We start from the raw sequence: 12,478 nt of genomic DNA, 5'->3' as shown, positions 1-12,478 counted from the left end.
TGGAGAGCTGCAACCAGTCAGTATAGACAATACTGAGCTAGATGGCTCCAGGGTCTGACTCGGTATAAGGTAGCTTCCACTTCCTGTGTTCCTCTTAAAGATGCAGAAGTCCTACCCTATTTTTCACCTGGCCACCCTAGTTGAAATCAGTGATAAAGCTCTTTTATCTGCTCCACTCTTTCTGATCTACATGCTAAATGCTCCAAAAGAGGTTTAGAAAAGGATTGGGTGGATATGGTATCATATTGGAGAAGTGTCAGCAAGCCCCAAATTTTTCCACCCTTTATGGGGACTGGAGTCTTTAGGACTATGGAACATGCTGAAGAAATTTAGGCAGTGTCATATTTGCTATTGCAGACAGCTTCTTCTGTTTATTTCCCGGTAACAGGTGATTTCATGCACATTTGGCACAAATATGGGCTGAACCTCCTGTATGCCAGTTATACAGGACAGACATATTCTGCCACCACAAGGCATGCAGATAACCTATATTTCAGTGACACCTTATGTGACACCCTGAGGGTCAGAGACCTGTTTTCTTTGTTCATAAAATAAATGTGCAGTTCCCTGGATTCCAACTTTTTTTCAGTATGCAGGAATTTTTACCAGGCTGGAATTGTTAACCACTTTGGGGGATACCACCATTGGGGATACTTTATTTAGATATCTAACTTCAATCACCTGCAAGGAAGCTCCTTGTTAAAGTTTTAAAACTGACAGCAGATTGTAGTAGTCTGGATCAAACCCTGCTCTTGAGCCATGACAATTTTTTTAAAAAAATGTAAATGTACTGCCTTCAAGTTGATTCCGACTTATGGCAACCCTATGAATAGGGTTTTCATGGTAAGCGGTATTCAGAGGGGGTTTACCATTGCCTTCCTCTGAGGCTGAGAGGCAGTGACTGGCCCAAGGTCACCCAGTGAGCTTCATGGCTGTGTGGGGATTCGAACCCTGGTCTCCCGGGTCGTAGTCCCACTGCGCCACATATGCATCCTTTCTTTTGCCTTTCTTCTTCTGCCACATAATTGTACACAAATAATACTTTTGAAGTATAAATCACATCTAGGCCTTCTTAACCCACAGCTATACAAGCTCCAGACAGCCACTGTTTCAGCGTTACTGGTTTGCATGTACCTTTGTTATTTTCTAAAGGAGTGAAGTGTGTTGCTCTGCACTGCAGCTGCCACTGCAGTCAGTGATGTTCAGGAATCCTCCTCCCTTTGCTCTCATCAATACCAGTACTGCCACTTCCTCAGCATAAAATGCAAAGTCACAGCTTGAAAATGAGACACTCGCTCCCCATAAAAAAAGAAGTGCAATTAAATAAGATGACTTGAAGCAACAGTGGTGAGTTAACATGGACAATTTTGTTCACACCATTCTCTAACGGAAGTGTTTTCCTCTTTGGTCATAATAGATTCTTGTTTTTTGGGTCATATCTAATGAAAGACATAACCCAGAGAAGAGATTCCCCCAATTACTACTATTGTGAATGAACATTGGGCTTATATTGTATACATTTGATCTGACAATCTTTAAATGAATTGTCACAAACAGTACTTGGTCATGTCCTTGCTATTTTAACACCACTGTTTTCAACCCCCCTCCCCCCATCAGAGGTGGGGAACCTTTTTCCACCTAAGAGGCACCAAGATTCCTTTCTGGGCAATCTTCCAGGACCCACTTGCTAGTGGTAGGCTGGAACAGAAGCAAAAGTGAGTGGAGCAACTAATGTAAATTTTACCTTTGTACAGTAGGCTAGTTTCTACTCATACTCACATGCCCCTCTGTCCTCCACCCAGGCAAGCAACACATCTTATCAGAGTTCCAGGACACATTCCAGCCAGGCAAACAAACTCATGGATGGTGTCAAGCAAGGGTGGTCAGGGCTATGGCCTGGAGAGAGTCCTGAGGGCCAGACAGAGTGGTGTGGAGGGCCACACTCAACTCCCAGGCCCGAGGTTCCCCATCCTTGGTGTACATACATGTCTTGACTGAGGAGAGCACATCATGCATCTAACAGCACAAAAGCCTTTGCTATGAAAAAATGTATTGGTCTTTAAGATGCTACAAGACTCTTTGTTGTTTTTGCTGCAGCAGACTAACACTGGATTAGTTTAGGAACTGCATAGAAAGGAAATTTCCACCAAATGTGGCTATTCATATTCTAGCACTGTATATTACATTCCAGTGCTGAGAAAAGCCATACATGGTGGATGTCTCCAATAGGTACACATCTTAAAGGTACAGAAGCAGGTAAACCTTAGGACATTTCTACATCTGAGCTTCCAGATCTCCTTGTTTGTGGTGTAATGCAGGCTTCAGCACTGATAACTCTCTTATTAAAAACCCTTTCTAAGTTTGTCTAAGATTGGCCGAGCAGTATTTGCATAGCCCAAGCAGAATTTAGGAATATGATCTCCTCCTACGCCAGGGAGGTTCATGTGACTGCAGAGAATTCTCCTCTGCACAATTCAACATCTGTGTGCCCTTGTGACCGGCCTCTGCAGGGATATGAATGCCACACCCTATGCCTGCCATCTCTTTGGTAGGTATGATATGAATTTGATTACACCCTTGCAGATTCTTGTGGATGTTCTCTTTTGGGATTCATGCCCTTACTACACACATTAAATGTTGGCACAGTGCTTTTTGGCTTTCCACATTTCCAGTCATCTGTTAAAATGGCATTGTGCCCAGTCACACTTTCAAAAGTTGCAATGGAAACTCACCAAATATACACAGTCATTGAGACAAGCAAGGCAACCCGGAAAACACAGAAGGTTCTGTGTCTTGGTGGATTAGAAGCCTAGCATATGGGAAACAGAAGAACTCTTTAAACTAGAGGCAGGAAAAGTCTTATGTCAGAGCATATGATACAAAAAGCAAGAAATGCAACTCACTTATAGCATTTTCAAAACTCTGCACAGGAAAAACCTATCTGTCTGATGTTGAGTACCTTCCTAATAACCCCTAATAATCTGTTTGCTTTTTATATTAGAAATATCTTGTTGCACAGATGTTTCCCTAATGATCCTAAGGCAGCCTTTCCCAACCAGTGTGCCTCCAAATGTTATTGGACCACAACTCCCATCAGCCTCAGCCAGCATTGCCAATGGTCAGGAAAGATGGGAGTTGTGGTCCAACAACATCTGGAGGTACACTGGTTGGGAAAGGCTGTCCTAAGGTCTCTGTCATGCATAGCAACAGACAATTCAGACATTCAGGGGCTAATGAGGATCCATCTCTTTCAGAAGCCTCTGCTATCTCAGTTTTCACATGGAGAGTGGCTTGTTTCAAGCAGGCACCTTACAACAGTGTCCTTTAACCTTGGGCCCCCAGATGTTGCTAGACTACAACTCTCATTACCCCCAGTCAGCTTAGCCAATGGTCAGGGATGATGGGAGTAGTAATTCTGGGGATCCAAAGATGAAGAACAGTGCTTCACATGTCAACCACACCTTATGTCAGAGTTTACCTGCTTACCCGCGAGAGAGCTTGAAAGCTAACCCAAATCCAGAGTCAAACAGGCTATCAATAAAAAGGATCTCTCTCTCTCCCCAGGCTTCCATTGTTAACAGAATCTTTCTGCAGGTTTTCAGAAGTCTCCTTCAGACTCAATGACTGACACAAAAGGATGTTTGAATAAGTTGTGAATTTCTGTTTGAAATGACCTTGTTTGCACTTTTGGGACTAATGTGCAGATTTCACATTTCTCCAAATCTTGTGATACTGTTCTTGGCAGTAAACAAACATTTAAATACAGACTTTGAGGGAGTTAAGATTAACTCACAGGTTATTGCAGAAAAAACACAATGGAATTGTGGGTCAACATGTGCAAAAGTGACACAGACTGGAAACAGGCAGATTTGCCCATGCTTACTGACATGTTTGAGAGTCAGATTTTTAGGAAATGTATGAGATTTTAGCATTAATTGTTTTATTTGTCAGATGTTTTAAGTTGGATTCCTGCACTGAGCATGGGATAGGTCTCAATGGCCTGATAGTCCCCTTCCTACTGTACTGTTCCATGATTCTATGCCTTGATAGTGGATATACATGGGGATTAAAAAAAAAGTTCAAAAATCTAATAATTAAAACGAAAATATGTTTTTTTTAAAAAAAATTGGTCTCCATTCAAATCAATTGAGCTGATATTGCATGTAGATGCACCCTGATCTTTTGCAGTGAGTGCAGTAAAGGGCGAAGGGGAGATGACTGGCTCTAAAGCTTTCCCTAACCTGGTGCCCTCCAGTTGTCGTTCGACTCCAGCTCGCATCAGCTCCAGCCAATATGTTCGCATCAGCTCCAGCCAATATGGTGAAAGCATGATGGGATTTGTAGTGCAGTAACATCTGGAGGGCACTAAGATAGGGAAGGCTATTCTAAAGACACTGGGAAACACAGCAGACCTTGGCACACAACATATCCACAACTATATGTGGCTCTCTGGCATATGCTCACTACATATTTATTTACAGGCATAGGAGTATAGCAACACAGAAAGTGGCCTTATACTGACTGGTCCATCTAGCTCAATATTATCTACAAGGACTAGCGGCAACTCTCCAGGGTTTCAAACGGGAACATTCCCAGCCCTACCTGGAGATGCCAGGGTTTGAACCTGGGACCTTTTGCTTGCAAAACAAGCTCTGCCACTGAGCTATGGGCCTTCCCCATGTGTCTGCTTTTCAATTCATGTGTCTGCTTTTACAGCTTTCTAGTACTCACCATGATAGCTGGTATAGCACAGTGGGGAGGAGAGCCTGGCTGGGAGTCCAGAGTCTGTGAGTTCAATTCCCCACTTGTGTCTCCTGGGTGTCAAGGGCCAGCTAAAGATTACCCCCACAGTCAGTGGCTCAGGGGTTACATGCCCTGCCACCTGTGCAGCTGTGGGCAAGCTGAATAGTCCCAAGGAGCCCAGTTGATCCCAAGCTGGCAGCTACAGACAAGGAAGGGGGTGGCTTGTGCAGCTGTGGCAAGCTGAGCAGGCCGTAGTCAGCTGGGGAGGACTAGCCTCAGAGGGAGGCAATGGTAACCCCCCTCTGAATACAGCTTACCATGAAAACCTTATTCGTAGGGTCACCATAAGTCGGGATCAACTTGAAGGCAGTCCATTTCCATTTCAGTGCTCACCATGGCAAACAGTAGTGTACAGATGAGGACACAAGATGTCTCTGTGCCTAAAGTGGAAATCTGCTCTGTGAGAACTGATCACTTGTTGTCGACTTGCTTCCTTGCAACCAGCTGCTAATACGTGAAGACTTTTCCATGTACATGATTATGACATCATTTTTAAAAATAGCGGATGGAAGCCCTCATGATAAAGACCTTATCAGAGTTTTTCTGAATGCACAAACACATTCAATAATTTCATAAATATGTTCTCCTGCCAATATCCTGTTTATATGCACTACTGTATCCTAATAGCAATTTTCTTTTTGCTGTGTGGATAATGCAGTGTGGATTATATAGTATCAGGAACATGAAAGTAATGGGGTGAAGATGACTTGTGTTAACACACACACACACAAACACACACACCATTGTGGAGAAATAATTAAGTCCTAAGGGAATCTGAGCTGCAGCAAGCAGATATAGATGTAATTCATGCAATATGTGTGGCTCTGAGCTTGATACCTGCTAAAACAGGCAAGGTGGATCTGATTGTCTGCAATGCAGCTTTCAGACTCTGCTGTGGAGTATCAAATGAAGGAATAACAAGTTCAGAAGGAGGGGGGAAATGCACAGAGCAGACAGCTCGCTTTCCCCCCACATGCATAGTGGCATAGACTTTCATTTAGCCAAAAGAAGCCATTTCCTATAGGTCCTGATAGCTGGTTAATGGCATCTGAATGTTTTAGAAGTAGTTTCTGGGTTGATGGAATAGAAAACTACATCAGCTGATATATACAATTCATTATTCTTGCTATTCACTCTTTCCCCCCAGCTTGATTGTGACTGCTTCACTTGACCCTTTTAGCCACTCTTAGTGGACATAATATTTTAAAAAGGATTCTAAGTACATCTGCCAGCTCTAGTGTGATGCTAGCTTACTTCCTCCTGGCTTGGCAACTGAAATGATAGACATTTAGACCAGCAAATCAGGCCCTGGCTCAGCTACCAGTGTTGCCCCTCTCCCATGTTTCAAGAAGGCTATCTGCCTTTCTTTCTGTTACTTGGTTTTTAAAAAACTGAATTGCACCTGTACACAGTAAAACAGTTGCCAACGAAAGCCTTCCTCAGCGGCTTCAGAGGAGCAGATTTTCTTCAAGTCCATTCTCCCAGTGGCTGCTATTTAAAAGTGCACTTTAAATTCAAATATCCATATGCAGCAAAATTCTATGCAATTTTACTTGGATGCATGTTCCACTTATTTCATTAGGACTTAGGGTGCTTCCAGGCTGTTACTAATTTGGGGTGTGATTCAATCACATACCGGCAAATTCAGGTTCTGCAATTAAAGTTGATTGGGAGGTCTTGCACAACAAACACACTTCCCTAACAGATCACAGTTTTCATGATAAGGAAAGCAATGGGAAAATACATTGGAATGTATGATCCAATGTCATCTAATCTCTCTGCAAACATATCAGAGTGAATGCTTCATAAATAGCCATCATTGTCTACCATCCCTGCAAACAAATCAGGATGAATGTTCAAAAAACAGGTTGTCTGGAAGTGCCCTTATTCCCTAGGACTGCAGCTTTGATAGTTTACTTTGGCCCTTAGGCGAACACTCCTCACGGCCTTAGTCCACCCATGTAATATGGGGGTGATAACACAGATCTGCATTACAGGTTTGTTGTAAAGATTATTATCAAGATAATGTCAAGCACTTTGAACACTCATAAGGTGCTAAATAAATTTTAAGTATTATTAACTTTATATAGCACATCTGTGCTGCCATGTGAGGGCTAAGCCACTGTGACAGAGGCAATGGAAGTGGTGGGACAGGGTCTTTCTCTTCTGATCAGCTGAACCAGAAGCTTCTTTGCTTTTAAAACCTTTGGAGCAATTATGCACCAGCCATTGCATGTAGCAATGGACGAGAGTTTCCTGGCCAGCAGGCATAACATCTCACTTGGATTGTAGTAATCCAAATCACTGCTTGACCTTCTGCAGCTAATCTGATGTTGAGCCTGTGGCCTTCCAGATGTTGGCCTTCCATCTGCTCTAGCCTGTGTGACTAATGGTCAGGGATAAAGGGGGCTATAGTCCAACAACATCTTGAGGGCCACAGGTTCCCCACCTCTGCCTAGGGTTGTGGGAGAGATTCAATTCCTTTAGCATTTAAAAGTGAATCGACCTAATCTGCATTTTCTGAAACAATACTCAAACTAAAACACAGCTATCCTTCAAAATTCACACTTCTCTGAATTTTGCAGTGCAGTTCTCCAGTCAAGTAATGTGTACAAAACTGCATATACTAGGGTAAAGTGCATTTGTTGTTGTTATGTGTCTCCAAGTTGACTAGGACTTATGGCGACCCTATGAATCAGCGACCTCCAGGAGCATCTGTCATGAACCACCCTGTTCAGAGCTTGTAAATTCAGGTCTGTGGCTTCCATTATGGAATCAATCCATCCCTTCTTTGGCCTTCCTCTTTTTCTACTCCCTCCTGTTTCCCCCAGCATTATTGTCTTTTCTAGTGAATCATGACTTCTCATGATGTGTCCAAAGTATGATAACCTCAGTTTCATCATTTTAGCTTCTAGTGATAGTTCTGGTTTAATTTGTTCTAACACCCAATTATTTGTCTTTTTCGCGGTCCATGGTATGCACAAAGCTCTCCTCCAACACCACATTTCAAATGAGTTGATTTTTCTCTTACCTGTTTTTTTCACTGTCCAACTTTCACATCCATACATACAGATTGGAAATACCATGGTCTGAATGATCCTGACTTTAGTGTTCAGTGACACATCTTTGCATTTGAAAAGTGCACATAAAAATGCATATATTAGTTAAATTAACATACAAAAGTGCATTATATTAGGGAAAATGGCTTTGCTAAAAATGTGTGTAGTAGGTAAAATTACACAGACATTTGCATATAAGGATAAATTTGCACTAAAATGCTGATGGATTTTCATAAGAATTTTTTTAAAAATTGTAAATGTGTGAAAATGTAAAGATTGAAAAAACGAGAAACAGAGATAAACCAGAACGGACAAATTCTCCATCCCTACTTCTGCCATAAGTATTCAACAGCAGAATAGCTGCTGGTGTCTCTTTTGTTTGGAGTGAAGCTCAGAGCAGGTAACAATTTAGAAGACAGACTATGCAAATAGCCATTCTGTATTGAAACGATGGTACCTTCAGCTCAGCATTTATTTTCCAACTGTGACCAACAATAGCAGCAGTCACAGATGTCCTCATGCCAGGACTTCTTTGTTATATTGTTCTGGCAACAAGTGGACTAATATCCTTCATGAACTTTTGGCTCCCAATCTCTCACCAATATTGACAGCTCCAAAAAGTATATGGGCCAAATGTTTACAAAACATGCATATGCGAATAAAAAGCTGAGTGCACTTCAACTGTGTTTTAAGTACTTCTGAGTTCCAGTCATTCTGCCATCCCATTTCAGTCCAAATCAGTGATGACTGAGAGCAAACCATTTGATTTATGGCAAACCCATCCTTTGTAAACATTATGCATTAATGCATAAAAGAGGAAAGGTTCTGATACACCATAGGAAACCTTAAAACCCTCCAGAGCCCTTTTCTCATTGATCCAAGAGAGAACAAATAATTTTTGAAGTGCATCATCATCAAAAAGCTATTGCTGTCATCCCCCCATTTGTTCAGTTTAAGGCCTAAATAGGTTACACAAACAAATACAGACAAAAGCACAGTTACAATAAGTACAGGCCTCAGCAAGAAAAATCGCTGTTTATGCCAGCTGCACTGTCATGAGCAATAAAGCAACCAATCAAGAGGTCACATATTGGAATGGAAGGAAAGAATTGCCTGCAATCAATCCTGATATTATAAACTCCAAGATATTTGATCAAGATTGCCAATGGCAACTTGCAATGTTCATTATCAGTGGTGGCTCCATGTCAGTGAGGCAGTGGACTCTGCTCCGGGTTTTAATATGAACTTTCAAGGACAGCTCCAGTTCAGACTAAAACCCAGAGCAGATTCCACTGACTCACTGACGTGGAACCACTAGCCGCTACTGTTGGTTTTACAGGAAAATAAGGCTTAAATGAGATTATACAGACATAAGTCATCGCTCAGTGGTGTGGGAATTGTTTTAAACAAAAAGCAGCTACAAAAGGGTGCAAATTTGACTTCCCAGGAGGATCCCTCCGCCTGTGCAGCTCTGAGACGGGCTCCCGTCTTGGATGAAACTTTTTCAGTTTTAAATCCAGTCAGAAGGGTCTTTTTTGACTGGGGATAATTTCTTCCGGATAAGGAAGAAACGTGAGATTTCCCACACAGCTTTGTTGTGATTGTTGGAGACTGGATTTCGTCAGAATTGTCTGTGAAAGAAGGTCTTCCAGCAGCTCGGACGGAGCGAGGATTTCTAGCTAAGCTCAGCTGAATAAGTGACCCTTTTTTTTTTCTTTAAAGAAAGACGGACTAACAGGCAAGCATTCTCCTGTCTACGCTTTATTACTTTCTTATCTATACAGCTAAAGAGATTTGTCAAAGGAACAGCAATTAAGAAAACCTGGGTGAGCCAAAACTTTCCTTATCTTTTACTCACGGAACTAAGGGGGAAGAAAATAAAAATAGCCTATCTTTTTTTTTTTATTGCAAAAAGCTGACATGGAAAATAGAATTATGAAGATTACAACGGATGAGGGGTTTCTGATTGGAAGAGAAAGGAAAAATCTTTTTGATTTATAAGACTTTTGTGTAACACATGTCTGGGACTATTTTTTCTGATCTACTTTTTTTTTGACGAATCTGCTCATTCCTTCTGCTACTAGTTATTTGAACGCTGTGAACTAAAGCTGTTTTTGCACTTCTGGGCATATAAGAGATAAGGGCTGTCTAGAGTGTGACGTCAGTTGGTTTGAAAGATTAATTCCTTTGTAACTGGATAAAGAAATAAACTGCTCTTTGCTTGGGACATTGAAAATTGAAGGAGTTTTGTTCCTTTGGCTTTAAGAATGACAATTAAGAAGATCATGGATGTACAAGAAGGGAATTTATCTTTAGACATGTTTCAGAAAATAATGAATGGGATTAAGTCAATAAAACAAGAACTGAGAAATAATAGTCAAGCGTTGAAAATTGAATTTGACGAAATGAGACAGGAGCTGAAAGAAATTCAGGATTCTATGAGAAAGGAGAATAAAGATAGATCTGGAATACCAAAAAAGGATGAAAGAGAAATTAAAGGCAAGGTTCAAACTATGGAGATTGGATTAAATATGGACATGGAAAAAGATTTGGATTTCCTGGCTGTGATGGATCCTGGAGATAAATATTACGGTTTGGAACTCAGCGCTGTCCCTGAAGGAATTGAAGAGATTGGAGATAAAGACATTATTGGTTCAAAAAAATTCCTGGACTGGAAGGATTTGATGGAACTTGAAATGGAGAAAGTTAACAGATTTAATCCCTGTTTTGTGTCAATGGAAAAATCTTCAAGAGATGTGCTAGTGTATCATGTAAAAAAGAGGAACAGAGATGCGGCTTTGCAACAATACTTCAGTGATACGTTCGGAATTGATGGCAAGAAAATATCTGTGATAAAGAAAATTCCTATCAGACTCTTATTATATGACTATGACAGCAAGATTATTGGGTGCGTAAAGATGGAAGATGGAACCAATATGGATAATGGAAGAAAAGCGATTTGAAATTACTGGACTTAGTAGACTTGATGAGTTGGATTAATTGACATGTTTATCTAGAAAAAAAATTGATGGACATATATCTCAAGGATTGGAAACTTCTCTTTGACTTTTTGTGGAAGAATAAAATGATATGATGTTAATGAGATTTGAAACCAATTAAGATAACTGCTGGAGGAAGGTGATTTTATAATCTATTAAGAGACAGGCTTGTTATATATTATAGATTTATAGCTGAACTATGACAAATCGGAAGTCAATATTTTTATATTTTTCTTTTCTTTTCTTGTTGTGTTAGTTATTGATTTGTGTTTTTTCTTTTTGTATTGTTTTGGTTTTGAAAATTTGAATAAAAATTAATTAAAAAAAAAGGGTGCAAATTTGATTAGGTGAGTGGGCGAGTGATGGGGGACATTGTAATCCTTTCCCTAGGGATGATTTTTTAAAATCAAAACCACCCTCCTCCAAGCATTTTTCCCATCCATAGGAAGAAACAACATTTCGCCGCTACTATTAAGTCATCTCTCTCCCGCCCAGCGGAGCTTTTTAGAGTTGTCCGAGGGCTACTCCATCCTGGCCCACAGGACATGGCAGATACATCGGTAGCCCGCTGTAATGAGTTTGCTGAGCACTTCCAGCATAAGATCTTATGCATTCGTCGGGACCTAGATTCCCATTTTATGACAGTTAGTCCTAATGAGGTGTCTGGAGCACAGTCTAGTCATGTTTTGTTGGATGAGTTTCAGTCGGTTCAGTTCAAGGATGTGGACAAGGTGCTTGGACAGGTACGTGCAACCACTTCGGTACTTGATCCTTGCCCCTCTTGGCTTATAAAAACTAGCAAGGATGGAACAGCTGGCTGGGCCAAGGAAGTGATAAATGCCTCTTTACGAGAGGGAGTGGTCCCTGGCTGAAAGAAGCGGCAGTGAGACCACTCCTGAAAAAACCTTCCTTGGACCCAGAGGATTTTAACAACTATAGACCAGTGGCAAATGTTCCATTCTTGGGCAAGGTCTTGGAACGAGTGGTTGCTGACCAGCTCCAGGCGCTATTGGATGAAACCGATTATCTAGATCCATTTCAGTTGGGTTTCAGACCTGGTTTTGGCACTGAGACGGCCTTGGTCACCCTGTGTGATGACCTATGTCGGGAAAGAGACAGAGGGAGTGTAACTCTGTTGATTCTCCTTGATCTCTCAGCGGCTTTTGATACCATCGACCATGGTATCATTCTGGAGAGACTTGCGGAGTTGGGTGTTGGAGGCACTGCTTGGCAGTGGTTCCGCTCCTACTTGGCAGGCTGTCTCCAGAAGATAATACTTGGGGAACATTGCTTGACCCCGTGGGTTCTCCAATATGGGGTCCCGCAGGGTTCGGTCTTGTCTCCCATGCTTTTTAACATCTATATGAAGCCGTTGGGTGCGGTCATCCGGAGTTTTGGAGTGCGTTGTCATCAGTACGCTGATGACACGCAGCTCTACTTCTCCTTTTCATCTTCTTCAGGCGAGGCGGTCGATGTGCTGAACCGTTGTCTGGACGCGACAATGGACTGGATGAGAACTAACAAACTGAGACTCAATCCAGATAAGACTGAGATGCTGCTGGTGGATGGTTTCTCTGGTCAGATGGTGGATACATACCCTGTCCTGGACGGGGTTAC

This window comes from Rhineura floridana, chromosome 6, assembly GCF_030035675.1.
Source record: "Rhineura floridana isolate rRhiFlo1 chromosome 6, rRhiFlo1.hap2, whole genome shotgun sequence".
Lineage (NCBI taxonomy): Eukaryota > Metazoa > Chordata > Lepidosauria > Squamata > Rhineuridae > Rhineura > Rhineura floridana.
This window is presented reverse-complemented; position numbering follows the sequence as displayed.